Here is a 16261-nt window from a genome sequence, read left to right as displayed (position 1 = left end):
AGTAGCCAGATTGTCAAACTTGATTCCTACCCACTGTGCTAAGCGTGCCGACCTCCAGATCAGAGTTTCCCAAACTGGGTTCCATGTGGGTATTCTGAGATAGTTTATGGTGCAAAAAATAAATTTGAGCAGAAATTATTTTATATGCCTAAGACCTGTAACTCCAAAGTGCTTCCAGGATAAGCTCTAGAAATGATTGAGCAATAACTTTTCTCTCTGAAGAGATCAGGGAAAAACTCTTTGCTGTGGGCTTTCACTGAACTGATTACAATCTACTGAGCTGGCACTTTGGCCTCACCTACTTTGGGTGGAGCAAGTTCAGGCCCTTTATAGAGGCAGAATGTAAATGCCAATTAAATAAATTTTCAAACCCAGCTGTCTTGCCCTGCCAAAGGAAGTGTTGCTTGTTTATTTAGCATTCGTGATCCCGTTAATTCTGGTGATGAGCACCTTTGGGTGTGAAAGGGGTCAACAAGATAAGTGACAGATGGGTTATTTTCACAGGATATTCATATCGATTCCATTCTTTGGGTTGGTAGAGTTGTCCCTGGCAAATCATTGCTATTTTCAGATGTGCTTCTAGTAACCTTTTATTCATGGCATCCGTGTAATTCATTCTTTAACTCGGGCAGAAAGCTCACAGTTCCCTCATTACTGTTTCTCTTGCACCATTCTCTGAACACAGGGTTAATGCGACTGCTATCATTGTCTCCCTTGGCTTTTGATCACTAGAATTTCATCATCCAGACATCACTTGTATTTGTGAGTAAACTTTTCCTTTTGAGCCACCCCCATACTCCAAGGCTTCTAAATGAGCTGTTTCCTGACAGCTAAGGAGCAATCAACTCCACCATCCTCCTACGTAACATTGAATAATCTTTTCTGCAGTCTCTAATACAGGCTCCCACGAGTGTACCCTTTTATGACTTGGGGATGGTGGTGAGAAATCTTGACCAGGTATTATCCAATTTGGGAGAGTAAAAAAGTAAAATGTGGTATTCAATGTGCTTTTTAATAATTCTCTGGAAGGCGTCACTATCATGTTCAATATTACTTGGGCTGCAAAGAAAATAGTCAAAGAGAAATAAACCATGGAATCTATGGACAGTTAGAGATAAAAGGAGCAATATGATTGTCAAGTCTGGCTCCTTTATTCCCTAGTGGTAGAAGGTAAAAGCCGGGTAAAGTTAACTTGCTCATGAGCCCACATTTAGTAAAAGAGATGCAGAATAATCTTCTGAGTGACAGCCCTGTGTTCTTCATTCTTAAACATTTCAGACCTGATAACATGTATGAAAATATCTAAACATTCTTGACTCTTTTACTTGAGGCAGCTTCCTTTTCACTTACTATATGTCAGAGGACATGCAAAATGTCCACTCTTAATGTAACAGTGAGTCAGTGATGGAATTAGTGAGGGAGGAAGGAGGGACTCCGTCATTTTTAAGTGTTTGTGTTGGGATGTGGGGAGGAAAGTTCCTAACTACTTAGCCCTAAATCTTTCCTGAATCTATCCATGACAGTTGCTATGGGAACTGATTGGTCCCCTAGACTGTGGGAGCTTTTACTAGATTTTCCATCCCTTATATTTAAATTAATTTCTAAAAAGTCAGTTATTATTTTGAGAAAGGAAAGATTATAAACTAGGATTAGGAGATGAGGTTCTATTCTATTTGTGAATTCTACTGTGAACCTAAAGTCACTTTTATATTTATTGCTTCAGTTTCCTTACATGTCATATTGGGGTGTTGTTCTCATCTGAAATTCAGTAATGGCCCTGGACAGTTGGCTCAGTAGTAGATAGAGTGTCTGCCTGGTGTGTAAAAGTCCCAGGTTCGATTCTCAGTCAGGGCACATAGGAGAGGCAACCGTATGCTTCTCCTCTCCTCCCCTCCCCCTTCTTATTCTCTCTCTCTCTTCCCCTCTACAGCCATGGCTTCATTGATTCAAGCACATCAGCCCCAGATGCTGAGGATGATTCCATTGAGCTTTTCCCTTAGGCACTAAAAATAGGTCAGTTGCAAGTGGCCCCACATGGGCAGAGCATCTACCCCAGACGGTGGTTGCCAAGTAGATCCCAGTTGGGGCACATGCAGGAGTCTGTCTCTGTATCTCCCCTATGCTCACTTTAAAAAGTTAGTTATTAAGAAGAGGGAAAGGTATAAGTCCCTGAATGTTACAGTTGTCATGTCAGTTAATCTCATGTGTTTCATACATTTTCAATGCCTGGTTGGAAGGATAAGGGTGGGAGTTTGGCATCTGTGTTTGTATTGTCAGCTGACAGGCTGAAATAAGAGTATGGTCTGAGTAGTAAAAAGATGCTCTCAAGGTTTCTCACTAAAATTAAGAAGATGCTGAAGAGAAATTCTGAGTAAGCACCAAGATATTTTCGAAGGTTTTTCAACTAGGCCTCCATTTTATATTAAAAATAAAACCTTATGTAACTGAAACATAGCTGATTTTGTATTAAATTGGTATGTTAGCATATCTTCTAAAGCTGGATCACATAAGCACGGGTTTTCTAAATAATACTGTAAGGGAATAGAGCAGGACATCAGAGCTCTGGGACCTGACTCACACCCACTTGCAGTGCAGTCTTTCTGCGAGTACAAACACAGAAGGCTCTGCAGTAGGTCTGGATACCGCTGATGCCAAAAACTTGATGCTAGCATTTCTTGGCCCCAAGTTTTCCACTATCATGTATTTCCTCAAAATGCTCTTTCCTTTTCTTTTGCAAAAATACAAATTGAACTCTGAGCTACTTTCTGCTTTCATGGTGGAAAATTATATTTAAGGTTCCCATAATGATGCTGAGAATTAAAGAAAAGCAGTCTGAAAAACCCACATAAGTAAAAATATTTAAAAATACTCCTAGATGTATAACTTGAAAAGAGGATTGTTTTGAAGATTAGGCAACAAAAGCACTCTTTTACCTATGTTGTTTTTATTCAGTACTTTCCCATGCAGACTTATGGAGATAGATGAGCTCTTAACACAGGACATTCCTTGTCGCTTTAATAAAACACCAAGCAACTTTAAAATTTGTTTCCATAAATTACATGTGCTCAATTGGAAATATAAATTTATTTTAATATAGACAGAAAATCTATTGATTTTTACTAATGACTCATCTGCACAAATGCTCTGTTGTATCAGTGTGCAAGTGACAGGAACAAGGCTCTCTGCAGTATTGTTGCCACCGTGACATTGGTGACATAATTTAGTGTAAATAGAATGTGGAACATTTGGGAAACAAGATAGTTCTTCTTTGCTTGACTCTGTGAAAACCAAATGAATACTAAGTGGGTGTAACAAACAGTGTTGATTTCTCTACATATATGTAGCAATTTTATATATATGCACACACACATATATATAATTATACATAAAAATGTTTTATTTAAATATTCCTACCACCTGGGGTGGTACAGTGAGTAAAGTGTTGACCTAGAAGGCTGAGGTCGCTGGTTCAAAACCCCAGGCTTGCCTGGTCAAGGCACATATGGGAGTTGATGCTTCCTGCTCCTCCCCCGTCCTCTAAAATGAATAAATAAAATCTAAATATTTCTACTAATGCATGAGATGCACAATGCTCTATAGGGATAATGTTGCTCTTGTACTGCAAAGCCATGCTCTACTTTAAAAGCAATACTTTTATATTGTATAAAATGTGAACTCAACACGTCCAAAAAGCCGCAGAATGTTGGTTCTAGTCTGAGGTATACCTTTGTTTAAAAAAAATTCTTTTAATTTTTTCTTTCTGGAGCATAAACACTAAAAATAATGGAAGGGTGGTTATCCTACAAAAGTGTGTTAATCTGTAGTGTTACATCTGTGAGGGGAGCATCATTGTTACTATAGAAATAAATACTGCTCCTGTTATAAGCACACAGAAGACAGACTAAACATTGAGTAGAAAAGCAATGGGAAGAAGAAGTATCACCCAAGGAGAATGGGAGAAACCACCCATGAAGTACTTTAGAGAACAGCATGTAATATGGCATGGGACCTCAGTACTGAAAATTCCTAAAGGAAATGTGAAAAGCAGTTATCACAACTTGAGTGAAGACTGCAAAGAAATGATGACTTTTCTATTTTGAAAAACTAAATTTTCTAAATTAGACATATCTTGTCTTTTTTCCTTTAGAGCTACTTCTTGAATCAATCCTGAAGTCTTTCTTAAAAATTCAATTTGGAAGAAAACAAATTAAGGAAAAATATTGAAATTGGTTCTAGACTCTGTATTTGAATCCTGAGTTATTTTTTAGCAGCCTTGGAATTTGGAGCAGGTCACTTGACCTTAAACAGGGTACAAAATAATACCAAACTCAAAATTATTGGGTTAGTATATGCGAGAACCAAATTCGAATTCCCGTTTATGGAGTGAACTTTCCTAATTGAGGAAAGGATTTAAAAATGAAATCTGGGATAAAAATCACTCATTTGAGCATTTGAGAATGAAGAAATAAAAAAGATTTTCCCCTCCTCATATTTCTCTTTAAAAAAAGAGAATGACTTGCTCATGCTTGAAGACTGTAGGTAGTGGTAGAAAACATTTATTAAACACATGTAAATATAAAACTAGATAATTTGCAAGGGAAATGAATAAAATGCTATTAAAATGTTACTTTTGAGTTTCATAAAGCTCCTATTGACTTTAATATTTTTATTTATTTACTCATTGGATAGATTGCCAAGGTAAAACTATTATTTTAATCATCTTTTTATGCCCTGAATAAAATATAGAAGTGATATTTTATAAAACTTGATATATTTTCTAGAAATGTTTAGTTATAGATTAACATCATTCATGTACTGTGGTGGACATGGTAACACGCCATTCATATACCCCTCTAAAGAAAGACTTGTCCCAGCTGTTGCCTGCTCACCCAAGATCGTGTCATTCCCAGAACAGCCCACTTCCAAGGCTGATGGAGCTGGGGATATAAAGGTCCAGCCGTTTTACCCAGTGTGGCACAGCTGGAATGTCTGTGGGGTGATCATGGCAGTGGGAGGCTTGCACTGCGGCTCAGATTCTCCTTCTGCCAGTTCTTCCTTCCCCTCCCTGTCACAGGTGTTGAGCCCAAAACCACTCTTTAGCAACATCCTGCAGGCTAAATTCTGAGTTTGATTTCTGGAGAACCCAATCAGCAGTATAAAATTATTTCTATTGCACACAAATTATCATATGGATGAATATATGTGCATAAAATTAAGAAGTCAGTTTCCAAATATATGCATGTCATCAAATTATCTACTCTCTATTCTTTAAGAATTCACAATGAAAATAAATGCTTGTAGATTTTCTGTTTTGCTCATTTTATATGCAGACTCTTGGCTACTGAAGAGTTTTGAGGAAATGCCTAATTGTATTTGTAGGGTTTAAGGAGATCCTAAGACTGCCATCAAACCCATCATATATATGAGAAAGCTGGATCTCTGCGTGGTAAAAGGTCATGCTGTACATTAGCTTCCTGTGTTCAAAGACAAATTTTTTCATCTCTCTTCTGTCTTTCTTTCCACTTCTGTTCTTTAACCCAGTTCCTCCCACCCCGATATTTGTAAAGCACAGCTGTTTCCCAGAACTGTTAAATCCTTTTAAAGAAATGACTAGGAGTGTGTAGGGACTTATAAAACAGGCACATGTTGCTCTTGAAATTCTGTCAACTTGCAACCGTTTTTAAAACTGATCGAATTAGAGTGTGCCTTCTGGACCCCATGACACTAGGCAGTTCTACAAGATGAAATGAATATTAGCTAGCCCTTCTTCCTCTGAGAATGCAGGAGGCAGGCTGAGGGACAGTTTCTTCATTTCACATTCAGGATAACACATTCGTACCTTCTTCCCACAAGCACAAGAACTATGTATCTTAGGATTTGCACTTAACAAGTGACATTAAGGGTCGCAGTGCAGAATAATGTACTATTTCAGGGGTCATTTTAGCCTTTACAGTGCAGAATGACAGAGTATTTACTGCTAAATATATTCCAGGGGGTATGGCCTGGATTTATTCTATATTTATCTAGTATCTGTGTCTCTCTAAGTAGTTGAGAGCTGTTTCTTTTTCCTCTAATGCTTGAATATTTTCATAACTATTTAGCATTATACAAAATGCTTTCACTTATATACTGTAGGTTTGTTGAACAAATAATACTGTATGTTGTTATATTCAGGCACTAGAAGAGAGAGTTACATAATAATCTTAATTTAAACCTCACAGAAACACTAAAGTAGATATTGTCATCTTCATCTTTGGATAAGAAATCTAAGTTTGAGTTATGATAACTACTTGCACTTGCTGTTTGTGTCCCAGACAACGCTCCAAGAGCTTTATATATATTAATCATTTATTTCTCAGAACTCCATTTATTTTATTTTTTATTAAATTTATTGGGGTGACATTGGTTAATAAAATTCTATAGGTTTCAAGTGTGCATTTCTATGGTACATCATCTGCATATTGCATTATGTGTTTACCACCCAAAGCCAAATCTCATTCTGTCACCATATACTTGACCCCTTTTTCCCTTTACTACATTTACCTCCTTTCTCTTTGATGACTGCTGTGCTGTTGTTTGTGTCTGAGTTTTTGTTTGTTTGTTTTTCTTTTCTTTTTCAAGTGAGAGGAGGAGAGATAGAGAGACAGACTCCTGCATGCGCCCCAGCCAGGATCCATCCAGCAACCCCTATCTGGGGCCAATGCTTTGCCTATCAGGGCTATTCTTGCAACTGAGCTATTTTTAGCACCTGAGGTGGAGACTCCATGGAGCCATCCTCAGTGCCTGGGCCAATGCACTCGAACCAATTGAGCCCTGACTGTGGGAGAAGAAGAGAGAGAGAAGGGGTGGTGGAGAAGCAGATGTTCGCTTCTCTTGTGTGCCCTGACTGGGAATGGAACCTGGGATATCCACATGCTGGGCCAATGCTTACCACTGAGCCAAATGGCTAGGGCTGTTTGTCTTTCTTGTTTGTTCATTTGTTGCTTATAGTTTTATATTCCACATATGAATGAAATCATATGGTTCTTGACTTTTTCTAATTTATTTCACTTAGCGTGATATTCTCAAGATCCATCCTTGTTGTCACAAATGGCAGTATTTCATCTTTTCTTATGGCTGCGTAGTATTCCATTGTATTTTGATACCACATCCTTATCCAATAATCTATCAAGAGACACTTCAGTTGTTTCCATATCTTGGTCACTGTGAATAATGCTGCAGTCAACATAGGGGTACATATATCTTTGCAATGAAATGTTTTCAAGTTTTTTGGGTAAATACCTAGAAGAGGGGTTTCTGGGTCATATGATAACTCTATTAATTTTTTTTGAAGAACCTTCATACTGTCTTCTGTAATGTCTGTATCAGTTTACATTCCCAACAGCAGTGAATAAGGAGAACAACTTCATAAATATTTCCCATATTATCACTGGCATTTTATAGATGAGAAACTGAGACATAGAGAGTTGAAGTAACCTGGCTAAGGTCCCAGGTCCCATGTCCATGATAAGTAGTAGAAGTGAGAGTCAGCCTAGGTTGGGTGACCAACCATCCTGCTTATCCCTGGACTGAGGGTTTTTCCAGGACAGAGGGATTTCAGTGTTAGAACTGCACCGGTCTTAGGCAGACTGGAACAATTGGTCACACTAGATCCAGATTGTCTGTTTAATTGCTCATACTCTTAAGCACTTAGCTCTTCTGTCTGTCAGGTAGAAGGGCGTTTGAACCTTCCTGTGTGACTCTCAAACCTGCCTCTGATATTTCCATTTTATAACATGGTTTGTGTTTTGGTACAAATAAATTTCAAAAGTGGTCATAATTTGCTAATTGTAATTTGTTTGGATAGGTAACTATATGCCAAGCCCTCATTTTTGTCATTATTATTTTATTTTAACAGTTTTATTGGGGTATTATTGACTTACAAAACAGCACATATTTAATGTATACATTGTGATGACTTTGGACGTATTCATATACCCATAAAACCATCACTACAATTAAAGTCATAAAAATATTCATCACCTCCCAAAGTTTCCTTGTGGTTTGTCTTTTCTTCAACCAAATTCTATAAGTCTGCTCACAACATAGTGTGTACTTAAAAATGCTGTATTGTGTGGAAAAAAAGAGTTGTTAAGATGGTAGATCTCATGTTAAGATTCTTAATTGGCTTCATCCCATTTGACAGCAAGGCATTTATTTTTCTCATACTTTGGTTTTTTCCAAGCCTGGTCTGTGTTTCCCATAAGTCACTATAGACTTATTATCTCTATATAGGTTGATGCCTATTTTTCCCTGTGAGCCACCCCTGAATGACATCTTTCTCATGCATGCTGTACTTGAACTTCACTTCTCTACATGGCTCTGGAATATATGATGTATATACATTCAGTACTCACAGCTTCCTCTCGCTTCTTCTTCTATCATGCTTCTCGTTAGTCCTCTCCTTCTCTAAGTGTAATTGTTTCCCATATCCTGCCCATTCACTACCTCCTGAGTCAATTTCATGGCATCTCACTATAATGTAGTACCAATAAAACTACCTTAGGATTTGAAGAAACAGAGAAATCGATTTAGACTAGTGTTGTCAAGGATACGTTCATAGAGAAGAAATTAATCAAACTAAGTTTTGAGGAGTGCAAACAATGCAGATAAGCATCAGTAAAATTATTTGGATTTTGAAGGGACATTACAGTCTACAGCACATATGTAACATGTACTAGGTGAGTTACTTTTGGCTTGTATTTAACTTCCCTAAGCTTCAACTATCTTTTGGCTAACCATACCTGTCAAATAGAGTTGTCATGAGCATAAAAATAGATAAAGCATTTATTAATAAAGTAGCTAGTTTGGTTTCTGGCACCTAATAGCTATTCTTAGTCTTAGCCAAAGAATTATTATTCTGTTCATGGATAAAAGCACATTAAAAACAACTGCTTTTCTGCTTCTTTCAATGCTCTGATGGAATAACAAGTAGATGAGAATGAATGACTGTTAATAGAATTTCAAGTCAGTAATAAGAAATTATTTTAAAGCACATTCCACTCTTGCCCTCTTAGCACAGCGTCTTTCTGTCTGGGTGGGGATTTATGCAGGCGCTCTCCTCCAGTGCCACCATACTAAATGTTTAAGAACACCAGATATTTTTACTTTTAAAGCACATTTTTCCACATAATATATGTGTTAGAAAGCTGAACATGGAAAATATAATAGATAAAATTTTGAGATATAACAAATTGTTACAGCAAAGCCTGAAAAAGCTTTGCATTTAAATATGCAGATTGTTGACAATGAGGTCTACAGGGAGCTTGTGGTTGAACAAGCCAATATGTCTTTGTTGATTTTCTGTTTGGATGACCGATATAGAGCCGTCAGCGGTGTATTGAGGTCTCCAAGTATGATTGTATTTTTGTCAGTTTTTGTTTTTAGGTCAATAAGTAACTATCTTATATATTTTGGTGCTCCTTGGTTTGGTGCATATATATTAAGAATTGTTATGTCTTCTTGATTCAGTGTCCCTTTAATCATTATGAAATGACCATTTTTGTCTCTGAGTACTTTTTCTGTCTTGTAGTCAGCATTATTAGATATGAGTATTGCTACACCTGCTTTTTTTTTATGTTATTTGCTTGAAGTATTGTTTTCCAACCTTTCACTTTGAATTTATTTTTATCCTTGTTGCTTAGATGTGTTTCTTGTAGGCAACATATAGTTGGATTTTCTTTTTTAATCCATTCTGCTACTCTGTGTCTTTTTATTGGTAAGTTTAATCAATTTACATTTAGTGTAATTATTAATACTTGTGGGTTCTCTATTGCCATTTTATAAATTGCTTTCTGTTAGTTTTATATCTTGTTTGATTCTTCTCTTTTGTTTTCCTATCCTTTGTTTTTGTTTGTTTGTATTCCATACTTCTTTCTTCTGTTGCTACCTTTTTAAAGTCATGTGCTTCTGTGATGGTTTTTTCAAGTGTGGTTACTATTAAGTATTGAAAAGGGTACCTACCATATTCATTGTAGTACCCTATCTTATGAGTGTTTCTGCGTTTCATCGTCCTTTGCTACTGTTAATCTCCGTCCTCTCCCCCCCTTTTCTTTCTTTTGTTGTCAGTTTAAATTTGGTTTTATTGTGTTCTTGGTGGAGCTGTTACTTGTGGTTTTGTTTTGTTTTGTTCTTTGAATCTGGTTGAAAAACCCCCTTTAGTATTTCCTGGAGTGGGGGCTTTCTGATGATAAATTCCCTCATCTTTTCTGTATTTGTGAATGTTCTTATTTCTCCTTCATACTTGAGGGATAGCTTTGATGGGTATAGTATTCTTGGTTGAAAGTTCCTCTCTTTAATATTGGGCTTTAAATATTGGGGTCCACTCTCTTCTAGCTCGTAGAGTTTCTGCTGAGAAATCTGATGATAATCTAATGGGCCTTCCTTTATATGTTGTATTCTTCTTTTCCCTGGCTGCCTTGAGAATTTTTTCTTTGTCATTGGTTTGTGCCATCTTCATTATGATGTGCCTTGGAGTAGGTTTGTTGTGGTTAAGAAAACTTGGTGTTCTGTTTGCTTCTTGAATTTGAGGCTTTAGTTCTTTCCACAGGCTTGGGAAGTTCTCGTCTATTATTTGTTTGAGTATATTCTCCATTCCATTTTCTCTCTCTTCTCCCTCTGATATACCGATTATTCTTATGTTATTCTTTTTGATGGAGTCAGACAATTCTTGTAGGGCTTTCTCGTTTTTTTTAATTTTTGAGTCTCTTTCTTCTTTTTTCTGTTGTGCCTCACATTGCTTGTCTTCTATTTCACTAATCCTACCTTCTATCTGGCCTGCTCTATTAGCTAAGCTTGTTACCTCATTTTTAGCTCATGAATTGAGTTTTTCATCTCTGTTTGATTTGTTTTAATAGTTTCAATTTCCTTGGTAATATATTCTTTGTGTTCGTTGAGTTGTTTTCTGAGCTCCCTAAGTTGCCTTTCTGTGTTTTCTTATATATCTCTGAGTATTTTTAGGATTTCTATTTTAAATTCTCTATCATTTAGCTCCAAGGTTTCCAATATATTAATTTTTTTCTCCGTAGATTTTCCCACATCTATCTGTGTTACTTCTCTGTCTTTTGTATCCATGATATTCAACTTCCTTTTTATTAATGGCATCTGAGAGTGGTCTTGTTGATAGCACACAAGCACACTCCTCCTTGGCTTGAACAAACATCCGTGCCACAGTTAGCTTCTTCCACACCCTCAGCTCCCTCCCAACTCTCAGTTCCAAGTGGAAGCAGCCTTCAGTGTGTGTGTGGAACTCCTGGATGCTCCAAGAATAGATTTTTCTGTCTCTAGTTGATGAATTTGTTGAAATTTGGGGAGATCTGTCGGATGCGCTGCTCACAGTGCCATTTCTGTGACATCACCCATTTATTCTTTCAATTTGTTCAAGCACTTAACTTTCAATATTTGTGATGAGTATCTTATATCCATAATTAATTTTGTTGTACTTAATAATGAGATTACCTTTCTCTATTTCCTAAGTTAACTATACATTTTGGAGTCCTGTAGATATAGTGGAAATTTAAAAAAAGACACATTGAACACATTAAATTAACTTTTATTTTGTCATAAGAACTGTATAACTGTAATTTACTTTTAACCTACTGTTTTAAGTACACAATCATATGCATTTATCATTGTATCACTGATTATATAAAAATAAAAAGCTTGCCCTGAAACCTTGCAGATTGGTGAGTAGTATTTGCTATACATATTTTCTAAGTGTTTAAAGTTGTTATTTCCAACTTAAGTAGGAAATGAGTGGTAACACTGAGTAAACAACACTGATTTTGCCTTTGAATTTAACTGTCACACTTTGGTGCAGCCTTTGTTGATAATTTAATGAAGATGTGATGTGTCAACATTGAGAAGAATGTAAATAAAATTGGAACATTTCAGGTAGATACATACATTCCTAAAAAACTGCAGAATATAATTATGCACATATATACCATTTGGATTTCTTTATTCTGACTACAAACTTATACCTTCATATCTATTTCTGCTTTTCAGTGTCTTATGTCTTACATCTCATTCAGCCTCCTGCACTAAACTTCTGAAGACATAGCACATAAAACCCAGTATTTAGAATGTTGATTTTAGAATTCCAAAGGCTTAAATATAAATTTTGGTTCAGACTCCTAATAAGCAGTATGATTTTAGGCATGCTACTTAACCTTAGACTTGGTTCTCTTATATAAAAAAATCTGGGATATAATAGAAATTTTACAAGATTACTGTGAAAATTTAACAAGAAAATTCGTGTAATTTTTTGGTTCAGTGCATAATGTTCGCTAGATTTTGCTGCTATTTTTATTTTGTGATATTTATATACACACACAAAAAAATCTTAAACTGTTAAAGCTACAGAACATATACAATATAACAACTGAAAGTCAGTGCCTTGAAGGGGCTATATCTATAAATGTTCTTGTCTCACTGAAAAAGCCAGAAGTACAAGACAGCTTAGAGAACTCTTGCTGAAAGAATAGCAAAGAGTAGAAACAACTCGAGACCAGTGAAGCTATTTCCAGGGAAACAGGGTAAGAGTCAGCAAGCATTTTTCACAGTGAACATTTAAGGAGATGAAACCTCTGTGGAGATTTGTGTAGTAGCAGCTGTTAAAATTAACCAACAGCTAAAACTATAGAACCAAAGTTGGGGAAGAATTGATAAAATTTTGAAAGTTATGACTTAAATTTTTCTTTTTTTTAATTGAATTTTATTGGGGTGACACTGGTTACCATCATTATATAGGTTTCAGGTGTCCAATTCTATAACACTATACTTTATGTGTTCACTCCCCAAGTCAAGTCTTTGTCCATCACCACTAATTTCTTCTATACTTTCCTCCAGCTCCTCTCCCCACCCTACTCCAGAGAATCACCACACTTGTCCACATCCATGAGTCTTTTCTTTCTTTTTGCTCAATCCCTCTACCTTCCTCACCAGCCCTCTGTTCCCTGACAGCTATTAGCCTGCTCTCTATGAATGAGTTCATCTCTATTTTGCCTGTTAGTTCATTTTGTTCATTAGATTCAACCTATGAATGAAATCATATGGCACTTGCCTTTCCTTGACTGGCTTATTTCACTTAACATAGTGTTCTCCAGGTCCATCTCTGCTGTTGTAAAAGGTAAGCTTTCCTCCTTTTTATGGCTGCTTTCCAGAGTGATTGTACCAGTCTGCATTCCCACCAACAGTGGATGAGGCTTTTCTTTTCTCCACACCCTCTCCAACACCCATTATTTGTTGATTTATTGATGAAAGCCATTCTGAAGGTGCGAGGTGCTAACTCACTGTGGTTTTAATTTGCATTTCTCTAATAATTAGTGACATTGAACATCTTTTCATACATCTATTTGCCATCTGTATGTTCTCTTTAGAAAAATGTCTATTCAGATCTTTTGCTCATTTTTTAATTGAATTGTTTGGGCTTATTTTGGCATTGAAGTTTATAAATTTTGTATAAATTTTGGATATTAGTCTCTTATCAGATGTATTGATGAGAATATTCTCTCATTTAGTGGGTTGTTCTTTCATTTTGTTAATGATTTCCTTTGCTGTGTAAAAACCTTTTAGTTTGATGGAATTCGATTTGTTTATTTTTGTTTGTTTTCCTCACCTGAGGACATATATTAGAAAAAATGTTGTTATGAGAAATGTCTAAGATTTTATTGCCTATGTTTTCTTCTAGGATTTTTATGGTTTCAAGTATAATATTTAAGTCTTTAATCTACTTTGAATTTATTTTGTGTATGTTATAAGAAAAGGTGGTATAGTTTTATTTTTTTGTATGTATCTGTCCAATTTTCCCAATGCCATTTATTGAATAGACTGTCTCTACCCCATTGTATGTTCTTGCCTCTTTTTTCAAATATTAATTGACCATATAGATGCAGGTTGATTTCTGGGCTCTCTATTCTGTTCCATTGATCTATATGCCTGTTTTTATGTCAGTACCATGCTGTTTTGAATACTATGGCCTTGTAGAACAGTTTTATATCAGGCAGTTTGGTTTCTCTACCTTCTTTCTTCTTTATCAAGATTGCTGTGGCTATTTGAGGTCTTCTGTGGTTCCATGTAAGTTTTTGGAATATTTTTTATAGATCTGTTAAATACACCATTGGTACCTTGATAGGAATTGCATTGAATCTATAGATTGCTTTGGGCAATATGGACATTTTGATGATATTAATTCTTCCTATTCATGAACATGGTCTCTACTTCTACTTATTTATATCTTTCCCATTTTTTTTCTTCCGTGTCTTATAATTTTTTTAGTCTTTTACATCCTTGGTTAAATTTATTCCTAGGTATTTTATTATTTTTGAAGCAATTGTGAATGGTATTATTTTCTTAGTTTTTCTTTGTTCTTTCTAATTTGCATGCTTTTATTTTTCTTCTTGTCTGATTGCTATGACTAGGACTTTTAGCACTGTATTGAATAAGAATGGTGATAGCTCCCATCTCTGTGTTGTTCTTGATTTTAAGGGAAAAACTTGTAGTTTTTGCCCATTGAGGACTTATCATATTTTTCAAATTCAAAGCAAACTCATATCCCCCCTATTTAAAATGTATATTTTAACATTTCTGAATTTGGAATTGATTTTACAATTGAGATTAATGTTCTATTTCTCATCTGGGTATGGGTGGGGCCATTAAATTAATTCTGTGTCTTAAAATAACACATCTTTGGGTTGAAAAACCAATTTTTTTTTATTCAGTGAGAGGAGGGGAGGCAGAGACAGACTCCTGCATGTACCCTAACTGGGATCCACCTGGCAAGCCCACTAGGGGGCGATCCTCTACCAATCTGAAGTATTGTTCAATTGCTCAGCAACTGAACTCTTCTTAGCATCTGAAGTGGAGGCCATGAAGCCATCCTCAGTGCCTGGGGTCAACTCACTCCAATCGAGCCATGTCTGAAGGAGAGGAAGAGAGAGAAAGAGAGGAAGGAGAGGGAGAGGGGTGGAGAAGCAGATGGGAGCTTCTCCTGTGTGCCCTGACTGGGAATTGGACCTGGGACATTCACACATTGGGCCTACACTCTACCACTGAGCCAACTGGCCAGGGCCTTGGATTGAAGAAATAACATATGTTTTACTATATTAATTAATACACATTAAACAATTGCTGATGAAAATATGGAAGAAATTCTTCGTAAACATAATCCTTAATACAAACCATAATTTTGTATAAAATTATTATAATATAGACCTAAATGGATGTAGAAATATAATGGGACATTCAAGAAGACCAATCCAGGATCACAGAAAAGGGAAATCCAAAATGGGACCAGGACTAAGATATTCCCCATTGCTTGATCAATTCCTCAGCAACAGAACCACAAGTATATTATTTATGATTTATAGTGGGTAGGTATATGTTCAGTTTAATGTTTGGTAACTGTATATACATTTTACCTCACATTTTGGCTAAATCATTTTGCATCAATTTTATATTGTCTTTATAAAGTCTTGAATTAGAAGAATTCTAGTCCTTAATAAGATATATAATTAACAAATAAAACTTTTAATTGTATAGATAGATGCTGGCACCAGATGAATACCTAACTGGCAAATGCAGTAAGAATTTTCCAATAAAAGGGGAGCAAAACATACAGGAGCCCTTCTAAGAATGGTGTTTAGATAAGGTCTATTTCTGTTTGCTGACTGTGTTACCTCCCCACTCGGTTCTCACACGGTTACTTACTGTCTCTTTAGACTTGGGAGTTGATGGCCATGAACAGACAACTTCAGACCAATAGTCCCAGTCAACTTCTCTAACTTTGTTCCCATTCTTATCTTTGACATCTAATCAACACCTAGCTTTCTCTGAGTATCCTCTATTTCCTCCCTGCTGCCACTCATTATGTTCCCTTCATCCTGAGATACCCTTTCTGCTTTATCTTTGTATGATGATAAAATCCTAACCAAACTTTAAAGGACAACTCAAATTGTCACCACTACTAAGACAGTTTTCTTGATTATTTTGGGGAACAAAATTTTTGTTGCATCCACAAAAATACTTGTTCTTACCTAATTCGAGTGTGCTGATCTCAAATCTGACATTAGTTTTTCTCCATAAGCTACAGCTTTTTTTTTGTAATTCAAGATTTTAGGTTTTCATCTTATTGTAAAATTTTCAACATTTAGTTTAACATAATGAAGTAGAATGTCTTCTTAGGCATCATCTTTGTGAAAATATAATAATTTATATAATGAAA

General features: G+C 36.0%; 1 protein-coding gene across 2 annotated transcripts in view; it reads left to right on the top strand.

Moving 5' to 3' along the window:
* PDE4B (phosphodiesterase 4B) overlaps positions 1-16261 on the top strand; it is a 549769-nt gene that overhangs the window by 186605 nt on the left and 346903 nt on the right. The window lies entirely within an intron of this gene.

Source organism: Saccopteryx bilineata, chromosome 3, assembly GCF_036850765.1.
Source record: "Saccopteryx bilineata isolate mSacBil1 chromosome 3, mSacBil1_pri_phased_curated, whole genome shotgun sequence".
Taxonomy (NCBI): Eukaryota; Metazoa; Chordata; class Mammalia; order Chiroptera; family Emballonuridae; genus Saccopteryx; species Saccopteryx bilineata.
This window is presented reverse-complemented; position numbering and strand designations above follow the sequence as displayed.